Source organism: Canis lupus, chromosome 19 (assembly GCF_011100685.1).
Source record: "Canis lupus familiaris isolate Mischka breed German Shepherd chromosome 19, alternate assembly UU_Cfam_GSD_1.0, whole genome shotgun sequence".
NCBI classification, from domain to species: domain Eukaryota; kingdom Metazoa; phylum Chordata; class Mammalia; order Carnivora; family Canidae; genus Canis; species Canis lupus.
This window is the reverse complement of record NC_049240.1, coordinates 23,520,266-23,543,284: the sequence shown is the minus strand read 5'-3', so window position 1 is coordinate 23,543,284 and position 23,019 is coordinate 23,520,266. Positions and strand designations below refer to the sequence as shown.

Sequence of the window (23,019 nt, the reverse complement as noted above, 5' to 3'; positions counted from 1 at the left end):
TAATATGTTTATAATGTAGAGTGTGTAACGTATAGAAAAATATAGATTGCCAAGAACAGCACAAAGGAAGTGGGTGGAAGGAAAGCCACACTGGGCTAAGGAAATGACTACAGATAGTAAAGTAATAATTATAACAATGTATTGTTGGGGCTATAACATTAATAGATGTAATATATATGACAATAATGCCAGAGAAAGAGGGAAAGAGAATAGAGCTACATAGGTGTATCAGTTCTATGTATCATTGGAATTAAACTTAAAATTTTGATAACTTAAAATACACGTAGTAAACCCTACTAAACCCTACTAAAAGAGAAAAAGTGAAAAAAAAAGAAAACCAAAGAAGTTAAATGTTACATCAGAAGATGCTCTTTAATACAAAAGAAAGCAGTAAAAGAGGAACAGAGGAACAAAAAATACATGAGACATATAGAAAACAAAAAGTAAAATAGTAGATGTCAATCCAGGTATATCAATAATAACATTAAATGTCAGTGTATTAAACAACCCAATCAAAATGCAGAGATTTTTAGATGGATAAAAACCATGATCAATCATATGCTATCTACAGGAGACACATTTTAGATTTAAGGATGCAAATAGACTGAAAGTTAAAGGATAGAAAGAGATATATTATGCAAACACTGACCATAAGAAAGCTGGAATGGCCATACTGATATCAGACAAAATAGACTGTACAACAACAAAAAATTTACTAGAGACAGAAAGGGACATTTTATGGTGATAAAAGGGATAATTCATTAGGATGGTATAAAATTATAAACACATGAATCTAACAAAAGAGAAACAAAATGTAGGCGGCAAAAAGTGACAGAAATGAAAAGAGAAATTCAATAATAACAGTTGGACACTTTTAATAGTGGGTTGAACAAGACACAAGATTTACAAGGGTACAGAAGACTTGAACAGTGCTGCAAACCAAGTAGACCTAACAGACCTCTATCAAACACTCCACCCAACAATAGAATATATATTCTTCTCAAGTACACATGAAACTTCTCTAGTCTCCAGGATAGGCAATAGGCCATAAAGAAACTTCAATATATTTAAAAGGATAGAAAAAAATATAAAGTATGGTCTCTAATTATAATAGGATGAAATTAGCAATCAATATCAGGAAAAAAAGAAACACAGTTCTGAAAAACCAGTGGATCAAAGAGGCAATCAAAAGGGAAACTAGAAAATACCTAGAGATGAATGAAAATGAAGATACAACATATCAAAATTTATGAGCTGCAGCAAGAGTGGTGCTTAGAGGAAAATTTATAGCTGTAAATGCCTGTGTTAAAAAAGAAGAAAGACTTTAAATCAATAACCTAATCTTCCACATTAAGACACTGAAAAAAGAAGAGTAATCTAACACAAAGTAAACAGAAGGAAATAAATAACAAAGATTAAAATGGAGATTAAGAAATAGAGAATAGAAAAACAACAGAGAAATTTGAATAAACCGAAAGCTGGTTCTTTGAACAAACAAAAGTGACAATTCTTTAGCTGGCTTAACCAAGGAGAAAAGAGAGAAGACAATTACTAGAATCAGAAATGAAAGAGTGCACGTTCACAACATTACCAACAGAGAAAAGCTAAAGTCCAGGTGACCTCACTAGGGAATTCTACCAGACACTGAAAAAATCAATACCAAACCTTCACAAACTTTTCCAGAAAGTAGAAAAGAAGGAAACAAGTGTGAACTCATTTGGAAGGCACTATTACCCTGATACCAAAACCAGACAGCGACATCATAAGAAAACTAAAGATCAGTATCTCTTATAAACATGGATGCCAATATCCTCAGCAAAATGCTAGAAAACTGAATCCAACAACATGTAGAAGAATATACACCTTGGTCAAGGGGGATTTATTCCAGGAAGGAAGGGTTGGTTCAGCATGTGAAAATCAATTACTGCAATAGGCCATACCAATAGAATAAAAAATAAAAACAGCATGATCACTTCAATAGATATAGAGAAAGCATCTGACAAAATCTAACACTCTTTCATCATAAAAAGACTCAGTAAACTAGGAATAACATGGAATTTCTTCAACCTGAAATGGAGTATTTTTAAAAACACCATAGCTAATATCATATTTAATGTTTAAAGATTGGATGCTTTCTCCCTAAGATCATGGATAAGATAAAGAAGTCTCTGCTTTTGCCACTTCTATTCAATGCTATACTGGAGGTTCTATCCAGGGTAACTGGACACGGAAAAAAAAGCATCCAGGTTTGAAAAGAGTTCTAAAAAATTAGGATGTCCAACATATAAACTTTTACAAGAACTAATAAATGAGTTTAACAAGGTTTAGAACAGAAGGTCAAAATAAAAGATCACTTGTATTTCTATACAATTGCAACAAACGTTCCAAAAATGAAATTATGACATCAACTTCATTTACCATAGCATCAAAAGGAATAAAATATTTTGAATTAAATTTAATAAAATAAATAAATAAAACTTATACTCTTAAAACTAAAACACTGAAAGAAAGAAGATCTAAATAAACAAAAACTTCTCATGTTTATGGATCAGAAGACAGTACCGTTAAGATGCCAATACTTTTCCATTGTTCAACACAATTCCTGTCAGAATACTGGCTGTTTTCTTTGTTGAAATTGACAGGCTGATTCTACAATTCACATGTAATTACAAGGAGTACCAAATAGCTAAAACAATTTTTGAGAAAGAAGAACAGAATACAAGGACTTACACTTCCCACCTTCAAAACTTAACTACAGAGCAATGGTAATGAAGACAGTGTGGTACTGGCAGAAGGATAGACACACAGATCAATCAAACAGGATTGAGAGTCCAGAAATAAACCTATCCACCTATGGCCAACTGATTTTTGACGGGGTGCCAAGGCCATTCAATGGGGGGAAACTTGTGTGTTCAAAAAACGGTGCTAAAACAAATAGCACATGCAAAAAACCAAGTGGACCCTTACCACAGACTTTGTGTAAAAACTCAAAAATCCATTTTTATAACTCAAAATGGATCATAGATCTAAATGTAAGAGCTAAAGCCATAAAACTGTTAGAATAAAATATGCAGATAAATCTTCATAACTCTATCACTTCAGGACTTGACAAAGGATTCTTAGCTATGCTAGTAAAAACATGATCAACAGAAGAAAAAAAAACACATAAGTTAGATTTCACAAAATCTAAATACTTTTGTGCTTTAAAGTCACCATCAAGAAAGTGAAAAGACAACTTACAGAATGGGAGAATATATTTGCAAGTCATACATCTGATAAGAGATTTGTATCTGAGTACATGAAGAACTCTTACAACTCAATAATACAATGACAAATAATCCAAGTAAAAACTGGGCAAAGGATCTGAACAGACAGCTCCCCAAGGAAGATATACAAATGACCAATGAGCACACAAAGAGATGCTTAACAGCATTAGCCATCAGGGAAATGCAAATCAAAGCCACAATGAGATGCCACTTCACATGCACTGGGATGGCCAGAATAAAAGGCCAGATAATAAATGCTGACAAGGATGTGGAGAAATAGGAACCTGCGTACGCTGCTGGTATAAAATGGTGCAGTCACTTTGGAACAAAATCTGGCAGTTCTTCAGATGATTAAACATAGTTGCCATATGACCCAGCAATTCCACTCCTAGCTATGTGTCTAAGAGAAATGATAACATGTTATCATACAAAACCATGCACATGAATGTTTGTACTTACATTATTCATAATGGCCAAAAGATAGAAACAACTCATTTGTCCATCAACTGATAAATAAAGAAAATGTAGCCTATTACACAAAGGAATATTCTTCTGTCATAATAAGAGGTTAAGTACTGATACATGAGTGAACCTGAAAATATGCTTAGCAAAAAAGCCAGTCACAACTGACCACATATTACATGATTCCATATGATAAAGAAGTCCAGAATATTTCATTTATGTTAGAAAAATAAAGTTGTAGAAAAAAACAGTCTAGAAGGACCTACACCAAGCAGTAGTTAATTTTAGAAGGAGGGACTGAGAGGGGAGTTTATGCTTTTTCTAAATCAGTTGATTTTTTTTTGCAAGCATGCTTGCATTTTTTTTTCTTTGTCTCTTGTTTTCGTAATCAGGGAAAAACCCCAATAAAGGTATTTTCACAAAAACAAACTAATAAGACAGACCTGATTAGTATTTGTGACTTCCAAATATTTGATGAGACATTATGTGTAAACAAGGATTGTTACTGTAGATCCAGCCAACTTGGAATGGCCACCTCTGCCATTGTCTCCTCCAGGACAAGGCTACAGGTCCTTCCACTTGGCACATGTGGCCCTAAGAGGCCACCCAGCCTCCCTGAAGTCTCATTTTCCATGACTTCCCCAGTGTTTCTTCTTTCATACATCCCCGATAGGCACCATCCCAGTGAAATTGTCGTTCTTCTCACCACTTTTTTGAAACCAAACCAGTCACGGCCACCAATGACCTCCAAGTTGGCCACTGAACTTCTCTGTGCCCCTCTCTACTTCTCTATGCTTGGCAGTTTGGCTCCTCCCCTGTTCTTGGAATGCTTTCTTCTCTTGGCTTCTGGACACCTGCTGGTTCTCCTTCCCTCTCTTTGGCTGCCCCTTCTCAGCTGTCCTCCTGCTCTGCACAGTCTGGGGTGTTAGTGTGCTGGGCTCTGACCTGGCCTCATCTTTCTCTCCCTTATCTCAGCTACTCCTTGGGGACCTCATCTGGGTCCCGCTACCCTCTGTCTTGGAAGGATACTAAAGTGGTTTTCCTTCCCTTGTTTCATGTGGAAGGGAAGAAAGAGGTAGAAGTGGAGATTCAGAGAGAAGATTCTCCAAAGATAAGCAAGCTGGCAGAACTGGATTTTCATCTCCTCCCAACTAGATAAAACTGGGCAAGGGGAAAGGAGGGGGGGAGGTGAATCAGGCGTGGGTGAGGGACAGAGGGGCAGAGGAACAGGTGCAAGGCCTCTGGTGTCTTCTTATCAGGGCACTAATCTCATCATGAGGGCCCTACCAGTGTGTCTCCTTTTAACCCTAATTACTTCTGTCAAAATCCTATTCCAAAATAGTCACATTGGGGTTTCAACATCTGAGTTTTGGGAGGACCCAAACATTTAATCTGGAAAGGATGGCCTCAGCGCTGAGTGTTCCTCACCAGAAAGCTTGTTTGTTCTCTCTCTCTCTCTCTCTCTCTCTCTTTCTCCCTTCACACTCATCCCAACCCCGTAAAATGTGAAGACAAGGAGAGGGGGACAACAGATTGGGAAAAGTCTACACATCAGGAAGAGAGCTCTGGCTGAAAGCCCACAGCTTGGGCATCGGCCTCCAGAACTGTATAATGGATGCTTAAGCCGCCCAGTCTGTGGTATTGGGCTGTGGTACCCAAGCTAAGAGTGTCTCTGCTCCTCTCTGCTGCTCTGCTTGCTCCTTTTTCTCTCCTTCCCTCTCCTATTCACACATGGCTGTCCTCAGAATGGTCCAGAAGATGGTTCAGGATGGCTAATCAGTGCTCCAGCTCCTCCCCTGCCAAAAGGCACATTCTCTGAGTCTCTGGTTAAATCCTGCAAGGGGAGTCTGCTCAGTTGGGTTCAGCTGGTCCTGGTCTGTGGCCTTGCCAGCTGGGGGTGTAAGCCTCTGGACAGCCCACCCCGTTCCAGCCCAAGCAGGCAGGCCCTCTGGTGCTATTCCTGGGCCGAAGTCTAGCACCCACTGAGCATGGCAGGGAGGGCACTGTGAGCACCAAAACCTGTAGGAAGCAGGAGGGATGGGTGCTCCCAGAGGGAGCTCACTGATTGTGCGGGGCGGGGGGTAGGGGGGGAGGACGGGACGATGGGAGCAATGAACACCTGGGATTGTTTGTTCTGCAGCCATTATTCACGTACATGCATTTACCTAACCTCCACTGCAGTCAGGAGGCAGGCAGCAGTGCCAATTTACAGGAAGGAACGGGGTTCTCTCCCAGGCACTAGACCAGAGCTGAGTGGGGCTAGGAGGTGGCCCTGCGGGAGCTCTGCCTCTAAGGGGGACCTGCCCATTCAGGCCCCGCTCACATTCCCAGATGTGTGCAAGGCCTGGACTCGCTCTGAAGTGAGCCCAGGTGAGTGCCCAGGTAACCCAGCCAACCCCTGGACTGGCAGCCTGGGCTGAGAGGCAACCCTCCTCCAGGCCCTTACTTGCAGTGTGAAGGCCACGGAGGGGGTTGATGACTCTGTCTGCCAGTCAGTCTTGTCCATCAAGCTCTTTGAAGTAAACATGCCCCTCCAGGCTTCGATTTGGATGCAAACACCTGGTGTGGGTTACATGCGTAGCCATTATCAGCAGCGACAACTTGGTGTGACTTCTTTATCAGATCTTCTTTTCCCTAGACTGAGAATTGTACTAGAGAATAGACCTTCCAGAGGATTTGAAGGGAGAGGAAGACCTCTGACAGTCTCAGCATAGGGAAATAATCTGAGATAACCATCTCCGTGTTTAGGTTATATTGTGCTCACTCTGGAGCGAGCTGTGGGGTTCCAGTGGTGGCTTCACCTCCTCCTGGTGTGTGAACAAGGCCTTGGCCTTCCTGCCCCTCAATTCCTTAGTAAGAAGCCTGATGAGCAGCAGTGCCCTGTGTGTGTGAAGTGCTCAATTATAAGAACAGCAACATGACAACCAGTATCTATACATTGATTTGCAGATTACAAAGCCATTTTGCATGATTTCCTTTGAGTCACCAACAGCTCTGGCAGTTTGCACTTCCATTTTACAGATGAAAGAACTAAGACTCAGAGGGATTAAGAGCTTGGTTTTACTGAGGAGTCAAGCCCAGCCTTTTTGATTCCACATCTGCAGGCCTGAAAGACCTCAGGTTTTGCGTGTAGCTGGACTTTGTGTCAAGTACTGGTTCTTGACGAAATGATGTGGCCTCTTGGAGCTTCAGGTTCCTCCCTGCTGAATGGGGATGCAGAGCTGCAGGCAGATGTCTGCAGTGGCGGTCATTATTGTCATTACCCAGCCGCCCGGGGCCGACTGGCCCAATGGGCTTCTCTGCTATTGCTGTAGATGTCTGAGCTTAGCCTGTCTGTCTACAGAGCAATAGCAGAGACTTTGAAGGCTCAGAGTGGGTCAACAAAAGATAAAACGCAGCTCCAGCCTATTATGTCAGCTTCAGATACCAACATTGGCAAAGTTTTCTATGCTTGTGGGGGGAAAGCATTGGAACTCCTGCCAAGAGCAAAAACTGATTTGCCCACATGCAGTCCAGCCCTCTGATCTGTCCCTGGAGACAAAATAAGGAAACTACCTCTTTGATCCAAAACTATTTTTATCTGCTTCTGAGCAGTGCTTATGGTACATTATGCGTTTTGCAGAGAACGGTGCTATCAGCAGTAGAGCTAACCATTACCCTGGCCCTTCCTGCAAACAGACCTCTTTTGTCTTCTTTGGCAGTGCTAGTGTGGCCAGGCTTGGGTCACATGCTGATGCAGCTGAGAGATGGTGTCTCCATGCCTCAGCTAGTTGGTGTTGACCAGATGGTGAAGGAGGCAAAGTTGTCTTCAATGCATCTTATCCCAAGGGGTGTGTGCTGTGGAGTGAGGAAGGCCTGAGTGGATGCCAGGCCTACTCTTGGGCTCTTTTCTCCTGCCCTCCCACCCCCAGCCTGGCATACAGCTTTTCGTCTCTGTGTTGCACCCCCTTCCTCTTCCGTCAGGATGCAATTGGATGCTGGCTCATGGGCTTCAGTTAACCCACAGTTTTGGGTAAAGACAATGCTGCATCAGCCCGGCCTGCCCCCTTTTCTGGGGAGGGGGATTCAGACAGAAGGGACACACATTTTGCTGGGCTTTCAGCATCACTAGGAGTAGAGGGAGCCACAGGGAGGAAGGAGGGGATTTATGTCTGGGGGAAGCCTGCTAGTAAAAGCCCACAGGTGGAAATCAGCACAGCACTGTAATGCTAGAGATGTTGCACAAACTCTGTCTTTCTCCCAGAAGTGGCTGCTTTCCTTGTACCCTGCCTCCAGTGCACAGAAGCAGATACAGCCTGGAACCAAGAGTGATGGTGGATTTTGTATCAGCCATGGGTGCCCAGACATTTGGGTACCAGTGTCTGTGAGGGAGCTGATGCTACCATTTCAATCCACAGACTGAAGCAGCTTGCCCTCCTCAAGACGGGTGGGCCTCATCCAATCAATTGAAGACCTGAATATACAAAAAGGTAAATGCTTTCTGCCTGACACAAAAAGCTGGGTCATCAGATCTTTTCTGCCTCTGGTCTCAAACTGAAATATTGGCTCTTTCTGGGTCTTGAGCCTGTTGGCATTTGGACCAGAGCTGTACCATCAACTCTTCTGGCTCTCTAGCTGACTTCAGATCTTGGGACGTACCAGTCTCCATAATCACTTCCTTCAATGGACCACTTCCTTATAATAAATCTCTTTATCCACTCCCCCCACCCCCGCCCATGCTCTTGACTCTTTTTCTGGAGAACACTGACTAATATACCAAGTGTCAAAATTTGGCTTTTCCAAAATATGCCCCAGAACACATAGTAGAGACATAGTCTTGAAAGCCTAGGTTTTTAATGGTAAGAGCCTGGCTTTTTGAAAGGGAAGAACTCAGCACATACACTTTAGTAGCATATAGACAGCGTTGGGAACCTTGCATGGGGATTGCCCATCGTGAGCGGTTGTGTTTTGGTGGGAGGAAGATGACCAGAGGCTGTAGATGGAGCCTAGTGAGTGGGGGTCCCTGAGAAGGGCCATTGCTTTGTCCCCTCCAATGTCTGAGCTACAAGGGAGAGTTTTGTTGATAGATTGCATTGGGTTGTTGTGTGAGGGGGTCAAGGGCTGAGTGAACATCTGCTTGACCCTTCCTGAGGACAAGAGGGCAAGAACCTGAATTGAATGAATATTTACCCAATGTTCAAATCAAATTTGCACACTCCACAATTTTTTTCTAGGGTCAAGAGAGTTGTGCCTGCAAATGTTGACTTTTGCAGTTCTTATGTAAAAATCAATTAGCTTATAAAATTCCTGTTAGTTCCTCTTGATGCCTCCATCCTTTATCCGGAGTTATGCCAGTGGAGCTGGACCATACAAGCCTGCCATCCTTTAAAAATGTGTAAGAGTATTTTTGTTAGGGTGCTTATGATCACAAGCAACAGAAAAAGTGGTTTCAAACCAGTTGAAACAATAGAGAGATTCTGACTAACTCGAATAAGAATTCCAGATAGGATCAGGCTTCAGGTGAGGCTTGCTCCAGTGGCTTAGTGGTATGATGAGCTCCATTTCTTCACACTGCCTTCTACAATGTTAGATTAACTATTGAGTGCTTCATGTCAGATACCCAGATGGCAGGCTGTAGCTTCTTGAGCAACTTGACTCTTCTCTCATGTCCCGCCTGAAGGGGCCTTTGTTCATAGCCATTGTAGTTACTTGCCAGGACCAACAGAGGCAGTGCCCCATCTCCAGACCAATGATTGGATGTAGGAATGTTCTTGGCCTAGAATGCCAGCTCTGTTCGTGAAGTGTAAGATCCCTGCATGGTGTGGTGGGATCAGGAGTGTTGCAAAGGGCAAGGGCATATGAGGAAGCAACAATATGGGTCCTTTACAAAGGGGATCTTGCATTTTCATGTTTTGTTACATTTCATCTTTGCTACCATCTTCTCACAGTTTTCCTACCAATTGGTAAGGAATCTTTCATCTGAGCAGAAATTGCTAGATTCTAACCAGCCAAGTAGGGATTGGTAGGTCTGTCTCTACCTTGGTTGGGGCAGGCTGTGAATCGTGCATCCTGGCCACACCCACCCTGGTCTTACTGTGCTCACCTGTGAAATGAATCAGTGGTCTTTGCTTTGTGAAGTCCTTGTGAGGATAAAGCAGTGTGTCTCCCAGTGTGTATCCTGCCTCATGCTGAGGAGGTGGTGAATGGACATGCTCTTAGGATGCACTATCAGTTCATGTAAATACCCATTGAAGCTGCTCCCTCCAAAGTGCTTTGGAGGTATTGGGTATATAGACAGATGGCCGATCCAAAGAGTAAAGGGGAGGAGGAGGCACCAGTGGTACGAGGCTATCAGCCAGGACTCTGTGAATTTTAGGAGGAGTGAGGGCCCCAGAGTCATTTGGTAACCCCCTCTGCCATTCCTGATGTGAACTTGTTGACACATCAACAACTCACCATCCCACCGAGTAGGAATTATTGAAAGTGGCCATGGTCCTTTGTGGTCACTCCTGGCCTGGTGTGGCCATGGGGCCTGAGGCTGACGATGTCCCGCTTGCTGAAGGAGGGGAGCTCTGCAGTGCCCAGTCCAGGGCTGGCTTTGGAGTCACTTCTGGGTGAGCCCTCAGTGCAAATGCATCCTGGAAGCTGCAGGGCCCTTGGATGCTCATAGCTATGTGGTGTGGCAACCTCAGCCCCCCGCCACCCCAAAGATGGGTCTGGGGTTGGGAGTGGAGAGTTCTGGCTCTGCTATGAGGTCTTGACCAAAATGTTTAAGGTTACCTGACCTCTGTTTCCTCAGCCATTGATCTCAGGGTGAAAAGCGATGCTTTGGGGCCTTTGGGCAGAGCCCCACAGGTGGGAAGTGATCCTGTAATGAGACATTAATATGGGACTGTCCCAGCAGTTCTTGGTTCAGACTCCAAAATACTAGGGACATGTGAATGGTAGATATCCCATCTACTGTGAAAGTGGGGGCCACCTACATGGCAGAGGGGGCTCACGGACTCAGTGGGAGGCCCTTCCTGACCTTGGCCCTCCTGCTCAGCCTCCCTACTAGAGGCCCAGCTCAGTCTTGGGCCTATTTCCTCTGCCCATAGGTACCCTGCAGTCCAGGTATATGTGCAGCTGGGCTTTTCTCCTCAGCTGGAAGAACGTCATCTCCCCCGCCCCTCCCCACCCCTCCCCCCATCACCCGCCCCTTCCTGGATGAATGGCTCCCAAAGTTGGCCAAAATGGCTCTTCTGACTTCTGTCTCTAACTGGCAAGGCTGCTGTCTGCCCTGGCTCAGGTTACCATAGCTTCATTCTGCCACCTGCTCAGGACAAAAGCCCCAGGGTTGTCCTGGCCTCCTCCCTTTCTCTTTCATATCACTTACATTGAAGTAGAAAAAAATATTGAAAATCCATTTAGCTTAATCTTGGAATATGTCCTGACTGTGATCCCTTGCACTATTTTCATTTCCTCTTCTGGGTCCCAAAGTTCACCTGGATTATTGTGCTGACCCCCACTTGCCCTCCACATCCACACCCTCTCCTCCCCCAAACTGTCTGCTCTTAACACCAGCTGCAGTGATCCTTTCAAAACAGAAGACTTAAGATGCCACTCCTCTGCTCTGGCTTCTCCCCTCTCTCCCTGAGGCCTAGTGTGGTCTGGCCTCCCGTTAACCTGGTTGAAGTCATCACTTACCACTTTCCTCTGCCCAGTTTGTCCTGTCTACATTGGCCTTCTTGTTCTTTGAATAAATGCCAGGGCTTTATTTTGCCCCATTCCCCTGCCCAGAATGCTTTCCCTCCTTGCTCCACTCTCTCCTTTCCCTCAAGGCCTTGCTTGAGCCTCATCTTCTGCCTGAATGCCCTCCCCTCCCAAGCCCTACACTTAAAGTTGCAGCACCCTTACCCCTGTACCCTCACTCCCTACCCTGCTCTCTGTCTTTTCCTCCCCCCACACAAGTAGTGTTCTATCACCATGCCATCTGCTACACTATTGTATTTCTTTCTGTCTCTTCTCCTTAAAGGACAGCCCCACGAAGGCAGAGATTCTTCTCTGTTCTGTTCCCTCTGGCCTCAGAACAGTGCTTGGCACATAGTAAATGCTCAATAAATATTTGGTGAAGGAATGAGCACCCCCTTGATTTTATTAAGGGACTGAGCTTGAAGGTGCCAGGAGAGAGGATTTCTTTGGGGAGAACTGCTAGAGTGCTAGAAGGGAAGGGGTGGGTGCTCCCTATCTCCTCAGCAGTCAGGAGGCGCTTTAGGAAGACCTCTGGGCAGCTGATATGAATTTCTGGGGGCAGGAGGGACAGGGGCACCAAGTGGGAAGGAGGCTGACTTGGGGTGGAGGGCAGGCAGGTCACATGGCATGTTGTGTTTCCTGAGGACCAGAGGTGCCTGTGCCTGTGACAGCAGGCCAGCAGAGGTGGGACAAGATCCTGGGGGTAGGAGAGCTGGGCTAATGGGGAGTTAGGTGGTCAGCCAGAGCAGGTCTTTCTGGTTAGGGAACTGGGATCAGCTATGCCTGGAGGTAGGTCCGCAAGGACCTCAGTGGCTCCCATGGGAACATCACTCTAGCAAGGTGGGACCCTGACATTCACAGTTCCTGCACAGAGAGGACATCTGCAGGGGGATCCTGCCCCCACCCACTGAGCTCCCAGAGGGAGAAGAGGTACTCCTCATCCAAGCATGGGTTCTCTAACTGTGATGTGAGATGGGGCACCTTAATGGTGGAAGCAACCCTGTTTTGGACTAAAAGTGACAGGAAGACATTTTATTTTATGAGCGAGATCAGGAGTCTTGTAGGAGCTGTGTGGGATTTCATCTGGGGAGCAGAGCGTGGGGCAGGAGAATCAGATCTGAGGTTGGATTTAAAGGTGTTGCTTTTGTGACCCATGGAGTCCGTCTTCTTTTTGGTTCTGTTTATAGCTGAGGTCAAATTTCTGCATCTCCCTAAAGTAATACCTTAGAACACCTATTGAGAACATCCCAAGGGACAGTGAGCTGGCTATATAGGAAATTGAAGACTTCAATGGCACAAGGGTCATTGTGTGCTAAGCAGATCACTTCCAGAGAGGAGCAGAGGAAGGTGCCTCATTATCCCCCAAGCAAGTGAGAGATAGGGTTGAAAGGACACAAACTGGAGTCTAACTTTGGTTGGTGTATCAATCAGGACCAACCAGGTCATGCTGCAGTAACAAACATCCCCAAAGCTCATAGGCTTAGCATCATGGTGCTTATTCTCCATCCGTGTTATTGCACACAAGGGCTGGTGGATCTTTCTGCTCACACGGTCACTGAGTGACCTTCCGTCAGCTTCTGTGTGCTTCTGCTATTGCCTTAGCTGAGGAAGGAGGATTCAGAGAATTGTGGCCCCAAAAGCCTTCTCCTGGGAATGACATAGCCCACAGTTGTCCCCATATCATTGTCCAAAGCAAACTGTGTGACCACAACTTTGAAGAGGGGCATGGAGGTAGGCATAGAGATGGAATTTTACCATGTCCTTGAGAGGCAGGGACCCAGAAATACTGCGACCAGCACTAGTGACCAGCACTGCTGGGAGGGACCCTGCCCAGAGAGGGGTGGGGCCAGATGGAAATGTGCTCCCTTCCACCAACAGTGGGATGAAGGGTGTGTATCTAACTCCAAGGAGGGTTGTCTTGAAAGAGATCCTGGGGGGAATCCCAGCAGTGGGGTGGGCCCTTAAAGACAAGGTGAGAGCAGGAACTGAGAGCAGCAAATCCAGGAGGACATTGCCCATGTCATTGATCCCGGTGAGGGGATTTACCTGGATGAGAGCTCAGGGTTCTGATATCAAACTGGATTCAATTGGAATTATGGGGTTATTAGCTGAGGTTGGACCTTCTGTTATCCTGGAGAGGCTGAGAAACTACAGGACATGGCTGAGGGTCCCTGCTGTGGGCAGGGGCAGGGTACAAACTTGAGGTATGGCTTGAAGGTGGAGCAGGAGCAGGAGCATGAATGGTTTCATCTAAAATGGGGGAAGCACCACCCACGTGTGACCCACCTCTCAGGGTGTCCTGGCCCAAGTGACACTGTGTGAGAGTGAGGAGGGGCTTCAACACTGTATGCTAGATATGTGGTCAGGGCTGCAGGTGGCTTTTATGAGGCACACTCTCGGGTTGGGGGGAACAAGCCTGTCTCCCACTCCAGCTTCATGTTCCTGAGATGCTTGGGCTTCCTGCCCTCCCTTTCCTCTTCCTCTGTGCACAGGCCCTGCCCTGGGGCTCACTTGCCTACTAAAGGTCAGACATTCTCATGCCTACAGGGGGGGGCATGGAGACAGGGTGGGGGGCAGTTGAGATGTGAGGGTAGCCCAGGAGGGAGCGAGATAGGGAAGGGACAGGGGCTAGAGCTGCTCATGCTGGTGCGGTGTCTGCTGCAGGGGCTTGTGTGAACATCAGGGAACCAGCTGGGAGGCGCCCCTGGACCTCCTGCGGCATTTCTCCTGGGCCAGCTGCTTTTCTGTGTACAGATCCCTACCCTCAGGGGTTAGGTTCCAGTGAGGAGGGCAGATGGTAAACAACTGCCAGAGGGTGATTTGGGCAAAGCAGGAGCAGGGAAAGACTGGGAGGACCATATAGATCAGAGATAGGAGGAGGATTTGAGCCTTGACCCCAAGGTGTGAGAGGGTAGAGAGGACAGCAGGGCGCTGCCTGTCAGGTGGAGGAGCAGGGTTGTAGCCAGGGTGTTCTGGGAACTCCAGGAGCTACTGCAGCATGGGGGGATGGGACCTGCTCCTGGGGTCCTGATATTGGGTGCCATCTTGTGTGAAGCAGGTTTTGAGCAGAGGGTGATAGGACTTGATGTAGATTTTAATAGGTTCATTCCAATTTTGAGTCTAGAATACTCCTGAGGTGGGCAAGGGTGAGGGAGTGCAAGTGGGGAGGCTCTGCAATCCTGCAGCAGAGGTCATGGTGGCCTGGACCAGCTAGCTGGGTAGCAGGGACGGTGAGAAATGGCTGCATTCTGGATATAATTTGAGGGTTGAACCAAGAGGATTTGCTCAGTGGGGAGGATGAGAAAAAGGCTGAGAATAAACCCAAGGTTTCTGGCCTGAGTGGATGAAAGGATGGAAGTGGCACTTAGCAGGAAGGCTGGGATGGGAAAGGGTTTCAGGGACAGGTGGCCGAGAGTGGTTCTGGCTTACTACTCACAGTAAGCTTGAGATGATCGCTTGGCCTCTGAGTCACCACCTGTAGTAAGTGGTTGTGTATCTGAGCCCTTGCTTTTAGGGGAGAGATCTGTTGCATGGTCTGAGGCTGGAAGTTCTCACTGTGTCAGCAGTATTTAAAAACCTGGCAAGGGAAGAATCCCCGAGAGAGTGAGTGCAGATGGGAGGAGACACATTCCAGACCCAGAGCTCTGGGCCTCTGCCACTGAGGGGCTGGAAGAGGAACTGAGAGCAGCAAGGGAGCCTAAGAAGCAACCTGGAGCCGGTGGCAGACAGGTGGGGGGCTGGCTCAGGCCCAGGAGAAGGAGTGTCATTCCTCGTGAGGGGGATTTGTGCCCCTGCTGCCCTGAAGGGCTGGATAAACCCCTGGTCAGGGTAAGACCCTGGGTTGAAGCAGGACTCCCTAGGCTTGCAGTGATGGGGGCAGAGTGAGTAGACCCTGCAGGCCTGGCTTGTTCTGCTGTGTGGCCAGGCCGCTGAGGTTGAGCTGTCCTTTGAGGTGGCTCTGGGCTGGGAAAAGCGTACCAGGGGCTGGAGGACTATAGTCGAGGGCTCTGGGAGGAGACTGCGCTGGCAAAGGCCTGCCTCTGGTCCAGGCATAAGTCCACTGCTTTTCCATCAGGGAGAGACTGTTGTCACTGGTTTACAGATGAAGAAACTGAGGCTGGGAGGCTGTGTTTCTTGATGTAGGTCACACTGCCAAGTGCTGGCTTGGGCTCCAAGGCCAGGGATCTTCTCCTTGCTGGCCACCTGTCTCCTTAGAAAGGCTTTATGAAAACAAGCTTGCAAAGTGAGTTGCAGAAGGTTGCATGTGGTCTGAGGCCATTTAGGTCAGGTTTAAAATATGCAAAACAGTGCTCAATGTCACTTAAGGACATGATGCATATACTGGCAGTGGGATGATAAACTCCAGTGCAGGAGAGTGGTTAGAGAGAGGGGTTCACTCGAGTGCACCTTGTGACCTTTTGTATTCCAAGCTGGATGGTGCAGATGGGCACTGCTGTGCTATTCTTCATGCTTTTCCTATGTCTGATCTGGGTCTGAGTCAATGAAGGGAGGCTGACTGCTGGCCCTCCTGTGACCTGCCTCCTCAGTAGCCTGGCCAGAGACCAGGACCCCAGGAGAAGGACCTGAGGGCCTGATGGGAGGGTTGGGCACCCTCAGAATTGCCTTTATCATGGTTCAGGGGCATATGTCACCTTGTTCATGCCTTCTCTGTCCATAGGGCCACTGTCCCTTCTCCACAGAGGCCTTGCCTTCCCTTCTTGGCACTAGAGAGAGATCCAGCAAAACCTCCCTACGGTGGGTCCCCTCCCTTTTGAGATTCCTGGTGCTCTTTTATCCCCCCAAGTGGGCTGGGTACCTGTGTGTGCCAGCACTGCCCCCCTTGTGGGACCTGCTGTGTGCTTGTCAGGCTGTGTTATAGGGACCTTGTGCTGCACTGAAGCTGGCTCAGCATGACTCATGGGAGTCTTTAGAAGTTTTGTGAGCTGGGCATCAAAGTGTTGGTAGCTTCAAATAGACCATGTGGGGATACTTAAATCAGTTGGTGCTCCACAACAGGGCCCTTCCTCCTTCACTCTAGAGAGCTGGCAGTTGACATTTACCAGCACGGCTCTGCTGAGCACCCACAGTGAAACTTGAACTCGCCTGGGTGTGTCACCGGGCTTGGGCCTCAGAGTACATCCACCTGCTCCCACTCTCTCAGCTGTCCTTCAGGGCTCCAGGCCTGCTGACGGTAGTGCATGCTGTGTGGGGCTGCTCTTCTGCCCCACTATGCTGCCACACTCAGAGTATGCGTAGGGGCTGCTGGTAGAAGGAGCTGGGCCCCTGCGTCTCACACACCAGGTTTGACTCAGGCTGTGCCCGTGCCAGTCTGGAGAAGTGACAGCCTTTGGAGCTTCAGTCAGCTTCTCCCTGGTCATACGATGTGGATGCCACCTAGACATGACATCCACTGCTGGAAGGCATGTGCAGATCCGGGAGCAAGATGGTGTGCCGTCAGTGACAAACTCCGGTAGGGGGAAAGGTGTGGTTTGGAGCTTCTAGAAGAGCTACTTTGAGACATTTCCCTCCCTTCTCCATTGAATGCAACTGGCCTGCACATAGGTATGTCAAGTACATACCTTGTCAAGTACAGGGGCGCCCCCTTGCCCAACCTTGTCGTTGGTGGAAAGAACCACCTCCAAAATCAGCTTAAGGGTATGTGGGGGTGGGGGCAGATGTGCTCTCAGGGGTCCTAGCAGTGTCAGCCTAAAGAGCAAGCGCGTGGGTTGGGGGTAGTAAAGGCTGTGTGGGTGTTGCTCATGTGTGTGTCTGGGTGTGTAAGGGTCTCCTAGCCATGTGCGCATATGGATTTCCATGCAATTGAATTTGTTGGGTCTTGGCCCCACTTGCCAGTGGAGGGTAGAGACTGTGCCCATGATTGGGTTCAGTAGATCCTGAACCCAAAGCTGCCACTCTTTCTTGTCCAGTTCTTGCAGTAGTGTGGTGCTGGATACCCAGTGGGGGAACTCCACATTGGCTACTTTGCTGAGTGACTGTCTTTGGACTTCCATTATCGTGGACTAAATTGTGGCCCCCACTTGATATGTTGAAGCCCTAAACCTCAATGTGACTGTATCTGGAGATAGGGCATATGGGGCCTTGATCCTATAGGACTAGTGTCCTTATAACAAGAGGTAAAGACCCCAGCCTCTCTCTCTCTCTCTCTCTCTCTCTCTCTCTCTCTCTCTCTCGTGTGTGTGTGCACGTGCACGCACACAGGAAAGGTCATGTGAGGACACTGCAAGAAGCAGCCATCTGCAAGCCAGGAAGAGGGTCTTACCAGACAACCACCCTGATGGCACCTTGATCTCAGACTTCCAGCTTCCAAAACTGTGAGGAAATAACCTCTCTAAGCCACCTAGTCCGTAGTATTTGCTGTGGCAGCCAAGTGGACAATGACACCATTGGTTACTCTCTTTAACTGAGCACCATAGGCTTTATAGACATTATCCACACAAATTATTTATCTTTGCATGATTTATTACATGCATTATTTCACTTAGGTTTTCCTTGTTTTACAAATGAGATGCCTGAAGCACAGTGAGGTGGGTGACTTCCCCAGAGTCAGAGCTAGCAGAGCCAGAATTTAAGCAAAAGAGAGGAGTCACCTTGAAACCTGTGGTCCTGACACCATACCACATTTGGGTTCCCCACATGAAGCTCATTGGGTCTGATCCTCTTGGCCCCCACCATCTTTACCACTGTGACCTGGCCCATGAATGGGGCCAGAGATTCTCTTTCCCGGGCACACTGGAAATTAGGTTCAGGACTAAACCTCAAGAAAGTGGGGCCAGTGCCAGACCCCTGGCCTTTTGATGGATGAAAAACATTTCAGGTTTTCCTGTAAAAATGTCTGTTGTGGAAAGATAAGGTAATTCTAGCATATGCAGCAGCAAATTCTTAACTAGTTCACACAAGAACGGTTATGCTTATTTTTAGCCTTAGGGCTGGGGACATCATGGCTCTAATCAGCAGCTGGGGTGATGCCAGCAGAGCAGTACCGCTCTATCCCAAAAGACAGTGTGGACAGGGGTCCTCTGCCAAGAGGTGCAACCCTAGGACTCACCCTTCTCTTCTCACCTGGTGCCGTGTGCCCTGGCTGCGGGAGCAATTGAAGAGCCCTGCAGAGAACCCAGGCCTCAGAACCCAAGGACCCTGAGCACTCCCAGACATGGAAGGGGTGCACACCCTCCTCTGAGTTTGGGTGTTGAGCATGACAGTGAATTCTGGGGCCTGACAGGGCCTTGCCTGCCCTGTGACCTTAGGCAGCTCCATTCATATATGCAATGGGAGGGGTGACATGAGCTTGGCATTTGGGGGCCATGGAGCCCTGTCTTACTGCCCGCTGGGGGGCTGTCCCCTGAATGGTCATAGATGGGGTGTGTGCTTCGGCAGCATTTTCACTTGTCCTCTGCACTGGTACTCTCTATGTGGAGCCCTCAGAGCTCTGCCTGCATGCCCTAACAAAGCTGGGGTAGTGGTGAAGATATCTCCTTTTTGGCTAGGGAAGTACCCCAACTTCCCATATCAGGTGCCTCAGGGGCCACCTAGCTGGAAGGGGGAGGTCAGATGGGGAGCTTACACTCAGTCCCTGGTCTGGCCCCCTTTGCAAGTGCTACCAGGTATGGCCTTTCCCTCTGCTCTGGACAGACTACACCTGTTCCCATCTCCTTTGCTACAATCGTTAGCCATGGTACCTTGCTCTCCACTCCAGATGGGGAACCCTGAGGGCTGATGCTGACAGGCTGCCTCATCAACTGGACTCAGAGAAGAAAACAGCCTCCAATGACCTCCCTCCCCCTTCTAGCCCTGACATTCTGGGTTCTCTACCTCCAAAGGGCTGTGAGGGCCTGGCCCCAGCTCTGGGCTCATGTTTCTTTATCAGCTGGCTTTTCTGGCAGACCAATCACTCTTTTCTACTTCCAGGTCTGTCCAGTTAGAGGGAGTCTTGCCCCTGTTCGCAAAGCATCCTTCCTCCATTTTAAGGCTCGGGAAACTCAGAATCTTTTTTTCTCCCACATCAGCCACATTTATTGTCATTGTGGCCAGCTGTCCAGGATGCTGTTTACTTGTGTGTTCTCTGCCTGAGACCTTCCAGTCACCCTTTAGCACTCAGAGTGCTCAAGAAGGAGGCATTAGCAATTTGGGTGGTTGCCCCTCTCTGACAGTGGGCTGTGTAGTCAGAGGGAGCTGGGGTTGCATCTCAGCTCAGATACTGATCAGCTGGGTGACAAAGCCTGTCACTTCACCTCTCTGGGCACCCATGTCCTTCTATGACAGATGGGTGACAGGGTCACTGTGAAATCTGGAAAGATACTTCGAAGTACCCTCTGGACATAGTGCTTGCTCACCGCAGGACTCCCTGAACAGAGGCTGCCTTCATTCAGGCCAAAACTGCAAAGCCGTTGTCAGGCTCAGATATGCTGGGGAAGTGGGCCATGTTTTGCTGCAGATAGCCGTCTCTTTGCTGTAGATAGCTGTTTCTCTGGTGGTGGGGGGATTTGCCTCCATGTCTCTGGATGACCCAGCTCAGTTTGGAACAGTGATGAAATCTTCAGGCCCCAGCCCAGACAGGGCCTTAGTCAGCACATCCCCTAAAGCCAGCACAACCCCACATTATGATACTTGGAAATCCATCTCTGAGAAAGTGCAAAATTCATTCACCCTTGGGGAGCTCTTGACAGTACTGAGTTACATTTTAGCCCATCCATGCAAGGGCCTGATGGGCTTCACAGGAAACCTCGGCCCACCCTGAATGTAGTCATGACAAACAGGAGAGGAAAGTGGATTGGAGATACCAGGAGCAGTGGCTCTGGCTCCTGGTGGGGAAGATGATAAATTAATTCTGCACTGATGTGGGAGAGACGATGCTCCAATTCCATGCAGTGCCTAGCCCTACTGCAGTCCATATGTGTAACATGTAATTGCATTGTATCGGCAAGAGAGTTGTGGCAGGGATTCATTACACTGCAGAGTGACTGTAAACATCCCTCACACCCTTTCTTGTCTGGTCTCTAGTGTTAGAGAAGATGCTGCGTCATTAGGCTCTGAGCTCAGCAGAGGAAGCACCAATAGCCAAGTCATGGCTCCACGGCCCTTTGTCCAGCAAGGGAACTTCCTACCTCTGAGCAGAAATCCACAGAGTGAGCATTAGGAGCTGAATGTATGTGTCCCCTATAGGTCAAATGTTGAAGCTTTAACCCCCTATGTGCTGGTATTTGGAGGTGGAGCCTTTGGGAAGTAATTATATTTAGATGAGGTCGGGGGTAGGGCTCCTGATGGATTATAAGAACAGAAACAGAGACCAGACCTTGCTCTCTGTCCACCATGTGAGGACACAGCAAAAAAGGTGGCCATCTGCAAGCCAGGAAGAGGGCCCTCACCAGAGACTGAATCAGCTGGTACCTGGCTTATTAGACTTTCCAGTTTCTAGAAAGGTGAGAAATAAATGTTTAAGTTGCCCAGTCTGTGGTATTTTGTTATAGCAGCCTGAACAAGTAAGAGTTCAACAAAATGCAGTCAGTGCCTGTAGGTGAAGTGGGCACTGTCCATGGGGACCAGAGGCCTGTTATCTTACAGCTGCCTGAGGTCCCATATATGTCACCTACCAGTCCCTACTGGACCATTAAGGACTATTCACCTTTTATTAAAGAGCTGTTTAAAACGAGGGACCGGGATTCTTCCTGTTTCTTGCATGGTGTTAGATATTTTTAGTGTTTTCCTCTGATCCTAAAGCAATAAGCACTCTTGAGGCAGGATTAAGATTTCTTTTTTTTTTTTTAATTTATTTATTCAAGAGAGAATACAGAGAGGCAGAGACATAGGCAGAGGGAGAAGCAGGCTCCCTGCGGGGAGCCTGATGTGGGACTCGATCCCAGGACCCTAGGATCACAACCTGAGCCAAAGGCAGATGCTCAGCCACTGAGCAACTCAGGTTCCCAGGATTTCATGCTTTAAGGAAAGGGGAAGCTGAATGTGCAGTGGGTACCTACTATGTGGCAGTGACTGTCCCAAGCAGTGGGCAAAGTAAGCAAAAATCATCACCCTTGCAGATCTGCCTTCTGGCAGAGACCTACAATAAACCATGGACATGATAGAGTATGTTAGCAGGAGGTAATACTTGAACATATTAGAGCTGAGTTAGTTGAATGAGGAAGCCTGGAGTAGGTGAGGGCAGGAAGTGGGATGCAATTTGTATAAAGTGATCAGAGCAAGCCTCAATGACAAGGTGATGTTGAGCAAAGATTTGCAGGAGGTGAGGGAGTTAGCCGTGTGGGTATCTGGGTGAAATATGTTCCAGAAAGAGGGAACAGCCATGCCAAAGCCCTCTAATAGGACATGCTGGAGTGCTGTGGGGAATAGGTGCTGGAGAACAGTGTGGGGAATAGGTGGCTGGTGTGGATGGAGCGAAGTGAATATGGGGGAAACAGGAGCTGGAAGTTAGAAGGACCATATCAGGAAGCGTCTCATAGGTCACTGAAGACTTGGGTTTTTACTCTGAAATGGGGGCCATGGGAGGGATGGAGCAGAAAAATGACATGACTAGACCTTTATTTTAAGAAGTTCATTGTGACTGTGGATGGAGGCAGAGGGTGCTGGTGGAATCCTTGGGAGGCTACTGAAGTAATCCCGATGATGGGATAGTGGTGGCTAACACCAGAGCAATAGCAATAGAGGGAAATGGTCAGATTCTAGATGCATTTTGAAGAGTGATCCACCGAGACTTCCTGATCAGTTAGTGGGCTGTGATGGAGCAGGTGAGGCACTGATGACCCTAAAGTATTTTACTTGAGTGATTAGAAGGTTGGATGAGGGTTAGGAAGGGGCAGGTCATGAAGTTGAGGGCAGAATTATGACTGAGTTTGAGATAACCAAGTGGGACTGTGGGAGGAACTTAGATTTTCCAAGTCTTTCTGTTATTCCATGATGATTATCTCTCGTCCACTAGTTTTGGGAACTGGGCAATAAAAGGGGCTTATACAGCAAATGTCACATTTGCTTTGGTATGGGAAAGCCAGAGCTTCCCCAATCTCAGAGGGTCTCTGTGAATACCCTGGGTGGGGCCAGCAGCTCCCACCATGGTGCTGTACAGCCCTCTGTGCAAAGATTCTGTTGACCTACTCTGTACAAATGCAATTGTTCATAGCACTCTCTCCCCTCAGACCATGTGGCTCCTGAAAACAGTATTGGATTCCTCATCTCTGGCTTCTCCTGAGCAGCTCTTGAGGTGACTGACCCATGGCAAATGACTCAGTAAATGACTCTTTGATGTCACCTAGAGAAGCACAGCCATCTGACCCCCAGTACAGGAAGCGAGGGTTTGAAGCGGCCCTCTGTAAAGGAGAATAAATGATTGCAAAGTCTTTGGATTGTATTTCTGAAGGTAGGTGTAGAATTAAATGTGAGCTATGGAGCCAGACAGCCTCTCAGGGACACCTGCCTTTCCTCTCTTTTACATTTGTTATTTTTTTGTTTTTCTCTTTTTGCAAATTGCTCATTCATATTCTTTATTTTTTCTTCTATTGGATTGTCTTCCTTTTGCTTTTTGATCTGTAGGAATTCTTTACGTAAAATGGCTACT

General features: G+C 47.5%; 1 long non-coding RNA gene across 1 annotated transcript in view; it reads left to right on the top strand.

Moving 5' to 3' along the window:
- LOC111091131 overlaps positions 1-23,019 on the top strand; it is a 62,866-nt gene that overhangs the window by 22,933 nt on the left and 16,914 nt on the right. The window contains exons 2-3 of the long non-coding RNA XR_005374010.1: positions 7,972-8,197; positions 22,601-22,821. This is a non-coding gene — a long non-coding RNA (uncharacterized LOC111091131). The remainder of the gene's footprint in view (positions 1-7,971; positions 8,198-22,600; positions 22,822-23,019) is intronic.